Source organism: Triturus cristatus, chromosome 4_1 (assembly GCF_964204655.1).
Source record: "Triturus cristatus chromosome 4_1, aTriCri1.1, whole genome shotgun sequence".
NCBI classification, from domain to species: Eukaryota; Metazoa; Chordata; class Amphibia; order Caudata; family Salamandridae; genus Triturus; species Triturus cristatus.
This window is the reverse complement of record NC_140585.1, coordinates 484,375,838-484,387,897: the sequence shown is the minus strand read 5'-3', so window position 1 is coordinate 484,387,897 and position 12,060 is coordinate 484,375,838. Positions and strand designations below refer to the sequence as shown.

General features: G+C 44.1%; 1 protein-coding gene across 17 annotated transcripts in view; it reads right to left on the bottom strand.

Annotated features, from left to right (window-relative positions):
* PLEKHA5 (pleckstrin homology domain containing A5) overlaps positions 1–12,060 on the bottom strand; it is a 1,155,627-nt gene that overhangs the window by 19,309 nt on the left and 1,124,258 nt on the right. The window lies entirely within an intron of this gene.

The window sequence follows — 12,060 nt, the reverse complement described above, 5'->3', positions numbered from 1 at the left end:
ATGACGAATTTTCAAATCGAACCTCTTCGCTCATAGGAGCTCACGCATCACCGCTGCTGCACAGATCATGACCAGCACATTGCCACCACGAAGTGGATTGACAACGACTGATAGCTTCGGCTGCACCGCGTACGACTTCGATGCAGCCAGGATTAAGGTACTTTTACTCAGCGGGCTTGACTGGGTCTCCGTCTCCAGACCGCTATCTATCGCTGTCCGCCTGAACCTTTGACTTTGTACCGGTCCAGTGCGACCCGATATCCCAATTAGGCGCTTATTGTTTCTAAGCACCATTTTACAGTTTGTTCTTTAAAAATGTATATCTCAACTTCTACTCATTAGAGTTTTGTTGTTGTGGTCTTGTTTAATCTAATAAATTAAGAGCTATTTTTCTAATCTGGTGTGGAATCTTTTTGTGTGGTGTTTTGACTGTTTAAAGTGTTGCACAAATACTTTACACATTGCCTCTAAGTTAAGTCTGACTGATCTGTGCCAAGCTACCAGAGGGTGAGAGCAGGTTAATTTAGTGTTTGCATGATTCTTTGCCTAACTAGGATTGGGGTTGCTGCTTGACTAGGGCTCATACCCTAGTCAACCTACAACTCATCTTCTGATGGCACAGAACATTCTAGCCAGAGCTGCTGCATACCTGACAATGGCTTTGAGGACGATACTCAAGAGGCCAGTGACTTACTGACGACTAACTTATTGATCTAGAGATTGAGATTGAGATCTCGCTAGTTTCCTCTGGATTTTACTGTGTTTCTTATAGTGGGATACACCCTTTAATAGATCAATCTGCTGTGCAGTAAAGGGAGTGGGCCAGTATAATAGCACAACGAGCCCTGGCAATACAAAATCTTGCTTCTCACTCCCTGATTGCCTTAGTTGTGTGACAGTGCATTTGTCATCGGTAGTACCACAGACACTACATGCAGACCCCAAATCAACAGCCACTTCCCTCTGCCCTTGCAGGGCTTAATCCCTACAAATCTTAAGTGATGACCTAAAGCTAAACTTACTCGAAAGAATTTTGAAAGAATTCCGAAAAATGAAAATAGAGTGTATTTGGGATAAATGTTGAAAATTTACCAAAAAGGGTACTGATTTTATCGCACAGAGTGGCACCATTTATAGGCTGTGTCGTGATGTCTGGAGATGTGGAGCCACATAGCATTGCCTAGTGATGCTAGAGCCAATAAGACCAGCTTCTGAGACCTACTGGCTTTGTCAATGATTTTGGTGATGCCTAACTGCATCGGTAAAAAGCAGTGTTTTCATTTTTTTTTTATTGACCCATTTAAGATGGTGGGCGCCACTCAGATAATTCAATAACAAGTATGCAATGGCAAAGAGGCTAAGCTCCAAGGCAGAAACAAACAAGATGAACAAGTGAAACTACAAAATAAGATGCAAGCAAATGAGTGACAATAAGCCTACCAATGGTAACCAATGGGCTCCAAACCCTGTAAGTTCTTGGTATGACCCATTATAGGTCTACTGCAACCTGGTTTGCACAAAACTTTCAATGGTCCAAATGCTCCTCCAACCTTGCGTAAGCCTTACAGCTGTTGCTGGTCAAATCTGTAGCCTTTCCGCTAAGTGTCTAACACCGGTACCAGTTTGTGCTGGCTCATATCTGATGTGTGCTGGTTTGCCCTCTAAGAAGCTGTTAATGTGGGAGATGGCCACAAAATACAACATGAGGGAGGAAGGGAATACGTTATGTTGCGCGCACATATCACCAAAAGGGTCTCAAAGCGCTGTAGCGGATTCAAATGGAGGGAATAGTTCAGGGAAGAGGAGAGGAACGTTAGAACAGCCAGGTTTTAAGCTTCTTTCTGAATGATTTATGGTCTGTGATAATTCTGAGTTGAATTGGTAGCTCATTTTAGAAAAGAAGAGCTAAGTGGAAAAAGGATCTGCCACCATTTCTGGAGGTACGGACCCTGAAAGAGGTAAGTAGATGTTTTGTTACGGACCTAAGTTTCCTTTTCGGTATATACCAATTAAGTTTATTGGCCAGGTACCTCGGCCCATTTCCATACATGGTCGTATATGCCAGGCAGATAATTTTGAAACACGTTCCTAAGGGGAAGCCAGTGTAGACCTTTTAGACTGGGAGCAGATGGAGACCGCGATGGAAGAATCAACACCAGTCTGGCAGCGGTGTTCTGCAACACCTGGAGGCTTACGTATAGCTCTTCATTAATAGAGGCCATCAGTGCATTTCCATAGTCTAGACGACTGATTATAAGACATTAAACGAGTCCCTGAATAGGTTGTCTAACTGATTCGCCAGTATCAGGGAGGAGGACAGGAGCTTGTCTAAATGAAGGTTAGGATGTCCAAGATAAACATCATCAGCCCAGCATAAAGAAGGCCATGATCTTGAGAAGCACACATATGGGGTCCGAAGAACCCACATACTGACAATCTAATAGTACACATACAAATTCGCAGTCCACAGGCATCCTTCATATATGCCCCAAAAACTATGAAGGCTACGACACTGGCAGTGAGTTTTGAACTGAAAGTTTACAAAGAAGAATCATTAGGCAGTTTCCAGACTATAAAAGCATGTGGCTGGCCACCAATGCCAGGGTATTTACCACTTTCACTTAAGAGGAAGCACACTTTGGGTGACCCTGCCACATTAGAACGTAGCTCTGAGGTTGACAAAATATGTTAAACAAAGGGGATCGGTCCAGTAAGCCTGCAAATTGTGTAAATAGCACTAGTAAAAAGTACCGAGAGCCAGTGGCGTAGCTAGGGGGAGGGGGGGGGGGGGGGCAGTCCGCCCCAGGCAGCACTAATTTGGGGGTGTCGGCCTTTATAATTTATTTAGGGACACTCACTGACTGACACTGCAGTAATGTCAGTGTCCCCATATAAATTATAAAGGCCGCCGCCAGTGCCGCGCGGCCACCGTGTGAAGAGTAGGCGCACCTTGTAAATGCTGCCTGCAGTGCAGCATGCGCGTCTTACCCAGTTTGTGGTTGTCAGTGGATCGTGTCCCAGGGCCGTCAATCTTGTAGCGCGCACGAAAGCGCTACCGATGACGGCCCTGGGCACAATGTTTGGCCAGCCCTCGCGCCGCAACACCACGCACGCACGCGCTTGCCAGCACGAGTATCACTGGAGGCGGGCCGGACCCGGGCGGCAAAATCAAACTGCTGTGGCCGGGGCCCACTGTAACTCACGGCCTGAATCTGCCAGCAGCCAGCCTTGCGTGCACCTCTGCAGAGTGCAGACCGGAGTCGATATCTTCAATTATACAGAACGCTGAATTATACAGAACAGCTGACTTGGTTAACCTGCTACCTCCGCAAATTTATTCAAATATGTTGCTTGCAGCGTCGCGCCTGCCGCTCGCACCAGTCCACCGGGTCCTATCACAAGCCGTTTTCCTTAAACCCCCTCAATTTAATAATGCCAGACCCGAGGGAGTTGCTGCATATTCTTATATGCTCTCGCGCCATTAGAGAAATCAAGTGAGTGACCCGGGGGCAGCAGTCGCCAGGACATAGTCTGCGGTCACTAGACTGCCCCGCCCGCCCAGGGACTTACCGGCCTGCCAGCCAGGAGGGTGACTGTTAAATGAGATGGCCGGCAAACCCAAATTATCACAGCGTGCAGTAGCGGCCTAATTGAATCTGCAGCTACTGCCTTGAGAGGTGGTGTGTCATCAAGCAATTCTTGGAGCGCCACCGCCACACTCCTCCGGACCTTGCGACCACTGCCCAAGTAAGTGCCACCAGCCTCTCTGATTTACACAATAAATGGCAGCGAACGGTGCGGTCAGGCAGGGAGATTATTGTGAGGTGATGATGTTAGAACTGTTTCTCAGTCAGTGAACAATGATATCTGGCGCCCTTTTGTCTTTGTCTCGTTCAAAATTGTGGCCAAAATACAAGGGCTTTTTGAAGTTTTAATAATGGTCATTAGGATACTGATATCATTTGAATTGAACGTTGTACATTACAAGCGCATAACCACGACAACACAACACAAACATCTCTTCAATCAGCCTTAACCCTCACGCCATATAAGCATCTAGATTTAGACCAAAAAAATAGTATGGGTAAGATAGCTCGGTGGGTTAAAGCCTGTGCGTGCCTGCCCGTGTTAGTACTAAAGTGACACTGCGGGGTTTCAAATATCCTGCTGGCTTGGGCCCCCAGTTGCTATTTTGAAATGTGTGTTCTATTTCTTGCAGTACACCAGGCAAAATGCTTGTGAGCACTGCAAATCACTTCAGTTGCATAACTACCTATGAAACCACCAGCTGTTGTCAGGGGAGAGATGTGCTATAAATAACATTTTGCTAGACTGGAATACCCACGAAAGAGTCATTGTGTGGTATAATGTTTGTCTAGTGTAAAGTGCTCTTGCACCCTACATTGGTATGAGCAGCACTAGAAAACAAATGAACAATTTGTGAGAGAAGGGCTGAAGGATGTTGGAGTGCTTTACAAATAAAGATATAAGGCATATAAATGATACCACACAATGGCGTTGGGCCATATATGATAGACAAAGAGCATAAAAACAGAAATTACAGCAGTCACAAATATTGAGTAACAGCAAAGCCACAGGTCATTTGCAGCAGTTTTCAGATCTTAGTTTCTTCTTGCCCAAATGGGTGCAATTTCCTATATTTATGTTTCAGTAGTCTTCATTACTTGATTTTGCTCGCGCAGAAGTGTCACTCATAGTCACTGAAATGTCACTCATATTTACATTGAAATTATGAAAATGTCACACATAAGCAATCTGAAACCTTGGCAGTGATGGAAGGTTTTTACTCTCGTCAGCAGGCACTTGACGTGTATACTTCATGATGGTAGGACACTTTTTTCATAAATTGATACTGTGACTTACATACTGGTGCTAACCTCGAGCTTTGGGAGGGAAAGGTCTGTTTTTTCCTGAATAGATGTCCCATACAGTGACTGATTCCTAAATTAATTTAAAGCACGACCTTTATTATGTTTTCTTAGCTCTTCTGCTTTTGCATTCACCGTCCTGTAGCACTGAAAATCGCAACATACATTAATGTCGTTGAGCAACATAATTCAGAAAGTTATTCTTGTCAAATACATGCTCAGAAAGCGATTTAAAACAGTGCACGTTATATTTTATCACGTAAGGCAACTGATGCAGCCCAGCATCAGTCCACAGACATTAGGTACCTGAACTCACTATCTCTCCAATGCAGCTTTTATTCTCTCTCTGTTTGGCTGAAAGCGCTTACCTGTTTATGTGCTATAGTACATTTATGTATAGCTTTCTTTGCGCTCATGACATCTCTTCAATGTTACAGATGGGGAATGTCATTTTCGGAATGGCCATTAGTCTAGACACTTTCCACATTATTACCATTAGTCTTTCTGACTTTAATAGTTGTTCCAGGTTTTTATTTTTAACATTAATGAGACATCCGTCGTCAGCTGGGAAACTGATAAGTGCTCCTCCTGCCAAAACGTATGGTGGATTTAAAAAAAAAAAATTGAAACTGCACACCCCTTTTGTTGCCTATGTCAAACATTAACCTACTCTTTTGGTGTGTCAGCGTCTACCATGTTTGGATTTTCTCATAACTGGACAACATTGTACACACAACACCGCCCTGGCTGGCTGTACCTTATGTGTGCCTCACCCTCACTCTCCTGAGCCCTGCCCGATGCAAAGTGTCTGAGGCGAGTGCCTAAAGCCACTGTCCAATAAGATTACTGGGGCACTAGCGTAATGCTCTTCCATTTCTGGTGCTTTGCAGCTGTTTGAGTTTCTCTTTTCTCAAATGGGAATAATTTCTGATATTTAGGTTTCCCTCGTCTTCATTGCTTGATTTTTCTCGGGAGAAAGTGTCATTGCAATGTAACTCATAATTACACTAAAATTATGAAAATGTCACACATAGCAATCTGAAACCATGGCAGTTATGAGTCGAGTCTGGGGCAGTGGCAGTGCTGGGCGATAGGCTGCAGCAGAACCAACCCCTACGGTAGAGACCCTGCCACCACTGTGGAGTACTGGAGCCTGAGGAAGGTAAGAGCTAAACGGTTGTCACAAAGTGAGGAAAGGATCTTTGGTGAGTAGCAGGGCAGTGGGCACAAGTACTATAAAAAGAAGTGGGGGGGACTAACCAAGGTTTCAGATTGCTATGTGTGACATGTTCATAATTTCAGTGTGGTTATGAGTGACATTTGACACTTTCTTGCGAGCAAAAATCAAGCAATAAAGATGAGGAAATATAAATATCAGAAATTAGACCCATTTGATCAACGAGAAACTCTCAGAAGATCTAAAACCGCTGCAGACGCCTGCTGCAGCGGACTATAATTAAAAGGACAGCTATGGAAGTCTTGAAAGCAGGTCACATGGCTCCACTAAGAATTAACACAAAAAAGAGCAAGGACCTGCGGTTAGGCTGTAGAACAACTGGAGCGAAGCTGTGTCTCTGACAATACAAGACAACAGTTTGGTAGAGAACACAGATCTTTACTGGACCCCACCAATGTAGAAGGGGTATTGCTGCGTGCACATGAGGCATTCTGAGTTGTAGTGGCATGAGCATCACCAGAGCCTGCCCTGATGTCCTGGCATAAATATCTCTAGTGTCGCACAGCGAGTGACAAGTTACACACCAAGTGTAAATACACCAGACGACACTTCAAACACAGATTGACATTTTGTTTTCTGCCCGTGGAAAGAAGCAGCTTGGTCTTTAGTCGGGTATTCAGTCCGCCCTGCATTGCTGTTTAAAGCCTACAGCACAGCAAGTGTCGAAAGAACCCTAAATCCAACACCCCACCTTCAGATTCACGCAGGTAAGTGCAAAAGTAGTCTGTCTCGAGTGACAGTCACGACGCACGCTGATGAGAGTACCTGTCTGTGAACATGTGGCACTGCGGCTATTTGGAGAGAGCTCAAATAATAAACCAGGAGGGAAGAATTACTAAACTCCATGCTGCTCTCTGTCTCACATGGGACCCGGGCCCAGATTATAACAGGGTGTGAGAGGCCCTAACACAGATCTCAATTGCCTCATGCCTATACCATAAATTCATTAGAGTCAGCTGACTTAAGGACTCCGGCCACCACAGTGAGCATGTGCGTGATAGCATGATTGCTGGGCAACCCTCGGGAGAGCCTGTGAGACACACATAGAGGTCACAGTCAGGCAGAATGACAAATCTGTTTAAAAGTATTTTTAAAAAATCACACCAGTATAATTAAGCGAGTGGCCCCAGGGTGCTGTGCGCAGCCCTCTACAACCGCGAGTTCAGATAGTTAACACTTACTTGCACTAGTTAATAGACCAATGTAAAACTAGCATTCTAGTGATACATATGAGAAATATTTGTGCCCGAAATTTGACAGTGAGGTGAGATTCAAAATTCGAGTCTGAGACTTAAGCTCACACAATCACAGGGCTGCGGATGCCATGGGCGGCAACCTGAGGGATAGCCCCGGGCGCCACAAGCTCTAGTTACGCCTCTGCCGAGAGCCATGCAAAAATGTCCCGGAGAAGCAGAGCTTGTCTGAAGCCATACAAATGAGTTTCATCCCAACAGCAGGGATTGCCTTGTCCAGGACCAGCTACTTTAAAAGATTACCAGCTTTATTTCTGACTGTCTCTGGCATCTGTAACGCAGGAGCTCGATTTGTGAAAGTTATTAGGGATAATACTTTTTTTTTTTCATAGTTTCCCTTGACCAATAAACAAATATATAGAAGACTGCCCACTATGGTAAGTTTCAGTTATACTCCAAATGGAATCAGAAATGTTCTGGAAAAAGGGAGAAAGGAGAGATGCCCAGATATTTTAACCCTCAGCAGCCTATCTCATTTGCAACACAGCAAAGGTCGACGAAAATGATTAATGATTGATATTTCACTACACAAACCGCATAACTAGTTGTGAGGTAAAAAATGGATTTAGAAAGTGGCGGTACTACTTTCTTCGACCAATCCATCTTATATAGGCTGAACAATTTTGAAATCTTTTAACTATGTCCAATACCTTTTATACTAGTCCATAGCATGGAGTGAGATCCTTTGTATCTGTTGGTCCTTGCTTATTGCACAGGCATGTACCTCTAATATTAGATTGCAAAACTAAACCAATAAGGATACCTCGGTCTACTCCATCCTAAATAATCAATTACAAAATTCAACAAGCATTTGCAATGCAATAGGTCTCGCAGTTACGCGAGTTTGAGCTATTGACATTGTAAATAACAATGCCTTGTTATGTTTTTAAAAAGAAAACAAAAATAAAAGGCATTGTTATTTGCAATGTCAATAGCTCAAACTCGCGTTAATGCGAGACCTATTGCATTGCAAATGCTTGTTCAGGTTGGCAGTGGCTGAAGCCTCAATTTCTCCAATCAGTCCCTCTCCTCTTTGGGTTCTTCTTCTAGAGTCTTTCTTATTAAACCTGAGAGTGAGTGAATGAAGGATGAAAAGAGGAGATTGATTTTAATTTGGGATGTTTAGAGGATGTAGCTTATTCAGTTTAGGAGTCTAGAAGACCGTCCACTCAAAAAATGATTTTACAGATTGGATTGATTTTTATCATTGGTGTGAAGCAAAGGATTTTCTTCCTTCTTCTCACTCCCCTATATTAATTTTGGATTTCATTGGTGATGGGATTTTACTAGGGTTGAAGCTTTCCACCTAACACAGTCCGTAGGCTTCCACTTAGGCCTTCTGCGTAAAGGATGTTTTTAAATGAGAAAAACTTGTTTCTAGACTGATAAAAAAATGTTCAAACGAGATACCTGTATCCGTTCTCCCATCGCTTCTCGGGTTTTACCATTGGTTTTCAGGGCTCTAAAGAGTTCTCCTTATAAACCGTTGGATTATTTTTCCCTCAAATTCCTGACTTTTAAGTATTTTTTTGTAGTCACTATTACTTCAGGAAGATGGATTGGAGAAATTGGAGCCGTGTTGTTTGATAAATCATAAATTATTTCCAGATAAGGTAGTTTTAAGAACTGATCCGGCCTTTCTACCTAAGGTGGCATCCTCTTTTTATTTAATGATGATATTAATTTAGATGAAGATATTACCTTGTCAGTTTTCCCTCCTTACAAACAGTCTTGTTTGTCTATGACTGTCACTCTTCAGAGTTTAGGAATCTGCAATTCTAGTTTGTAACTTTTGGCACTCAGGATAAAGGGCTTCATACAACTTCCTCTACTTTAAGTAGATGGATACACAAGACACTTTTTTTGGCTTATGAATATTGATTTAGACTCATCTGTTTTACAAGAATCAGTGCAGGGCAGGTCAACAAAGGAGAATCTAAATCCTAGGAAGCACACAAGGGAGTATCTCCTAAAGACATTTATAAAGCGGCCACGTGGGTTTCCCAAAATACTTTTGTATCTCATTACAAATTGCAGTTGGAGGGGCCTAAATCTAAAATGTTTAGTTCAAAGGTTCTTTCTGCAGGATTGTATTGTTTATTTCTAATGAAGATTACTGCTAAGCAGTACCATTGGAACTATACCATTCTGCGGTTACAGTTTACCGCATAATTCTGGTGTTGCTGCTTGAACATATAATCCATCATTTGCGTATTCTGCATATTTTAGGGAAAAATATAGTTTCTATCTCAAACGGTTCGAAACTTTCTAAAAACATGGTTACCTCAGTTCCGGTACAGGGGAAGGCCCTTCGTGGAGGTTGATGGTCATCTTTTAGCTGCGTATTGCTGAATCTGGTTGCTATACAATTACTGCTGAGGTGAAATCTTTGCCCAGGCAGTGTTACCATGAAGAATAATTACAAAATAATGAAGTAATACTATCACAAATTTGCCTTCATGTGCCCCATAATTTAATCAACCCTGCCGCATATTTTAGCCCTCCCCTGCCGCATAATTCCAGTGGCCCACCTGATAATCCGAGAATCATCACACCCAGAATTTTGCTTTCATAACACAGCGGACAGAAGGTGTTTAGAGCAAGCGCCCCCGTCAGAGCGCCAGTTAAACATGTTTGTGTCCCGCCCCGGTGTGCTTGGGTGTATGATTCATTCATTGACCGATGGATTGATGACGCAGTTGACCCGCCACGAGCAGCATCCGCACCCCTGCTACAAACGTGTCAGCCTAACCTTGCCCCACAGTTGCTTTGAATTAAATCCTGCAACACTTTCAGCAAAGCCCTGGTTCACTACGTTGGTCGTGCTTTTACGTCAGATATGCTATGAGTCATCCTGGGGTTTGCAGGAGATCGGTGGAATCGTGACTGGTACAGTGACTGACAGCGAAAAAGGACAATAACACTAAAAACAGCCTATTCCATGTGGATGGTGAAATGCATCGAGTTCGTTAAATGTGTGTGTTTAGGCGGCTGCAGCGCTAAGTCAAATTAAACATAGACATTAAACGCTGAGAGTTCACCTCGAAGGAGCAGTCTTTATTCGAGCGTCATAGGGTAAATGTTCCTGTGCTGTAAATGGAGTTGTGTACTTGATTGCGAGTTGTTCTTTCGTGCGAGGGCGCACGGGCTCTCCCCTCTGCAGCAAGCAAAGCTTTATTCTCTCAAATAACTCATTGGACAATAACACTAAAAACAGCCTATTCCATGTGGATGGTGAAATGCATCGAGTTCGTTAAATGTGTGTGTTTAGGCGGCTGCAGCGCTCAGTCAAATTAAACATAGACATTAAACGCTGAGAGTTCACCTCGAAGGAGCAATCTTTATTCGAGCGTCATAGGGTAAATGTTCCTGTGCTGTAAATGGAGTTGTGTACTTGATTGCGAGTTGTTCTTTCGTGCGAGGGCGCACGGGCTCTCCCCTCTGCAGCAAGCAAAGCTTTATTCTCTCAAATAACTCATTGTATAGAAACGTAATTCCCGCGAACGATCTTAATTGCCAGGCAGTTTAAGGAACAAACTGCTTTCGTGAGGGTTAGACAGAAGCGTCATTGATCAGAAAGTCCGCCATGGATACAGGAGGGAAACCGTTTCTTGTTCATGGATACTTTATATACGTTCTTCCTGTTAAAACATGGGAGGATGAGGTAATTGGTATAGTGCAAACAAGCGCGCACTGAAGTTGACGAAGAGGGAGTGGGAGGGGGGAGTGGGGGCGGGCACAGTGCAAATGGTGTGCCCTTTGATGTCCTCAGTGGCCGCGCGGCTCACTGACGGACATCAAAGGGGCCGCGAAGTGATCAGGCAGTGCTTTTCAGGCTGCCAAATGGTGCGCGCGCCCGGACGGGTCACATGCACTGTAGTTGGAGGCCTGCAAAGCCACTGTTTGCACTTCCAAAACGCGCTTACTATAAGTCTCGCCAGAGCAGCGCTAAAGCGCTGGTCAGGCGAGACCTAAAAAGCTGGTAGTAGGATGGTCAAGTCCCTCATTTTCATTGGGTAGCGTCAGCATTTATGTTAAACGCTGGCTTCCCATTGAAAAGGAGGGTTTTTGGTTGCCTCCCTTTGGCTTTTTGTTCCGGCCCACCCGGACTGGCTCGCCTGCATTACGGCTGTCGTGACGAAGTTTCTTATCAGAAGCTTTGTCACGCTGCCTTGCATGCGCCAGTCCGGCTCACTGACTGTTCCGGACAAAAAAGGAGACATGGCGACGCGCGTTTATTTTTGCATCTCGCTTTCATTTTAAAGTGAAATCGTGATGCAAAAATAAACAACGGGAATGACGAGCGCTTGTTCATTTTGCAGCCCGGCATCTGCTTGTCTAATCAGAAGAGAGATCCACAAAAGTCAACCAGGGCTGATGCGTATTTTATTGAACTTTTCCTCTGTCAGAGGAGTTTAAATACCTAATAAACAGGCCGCAGTGATTTCAAATATAATCCCATTACATTGATGAGATTACCGAGGCCGCGAGAGTTCACAAATCATGCTTAGGGTTCTCATGGTGAAAACCATGTCGAGACTTTGCGTTTAAGCAGAGGTGTGTTGCAGGAATAAAACATGACAGGTCATACTTGAGGAGTTTAGCACTTTTGCACCCCGCCCGCACTCTATTCTCTGTCATTTTTTTACACCCACCCCCTCCCCCGACCACAATCCGCTGT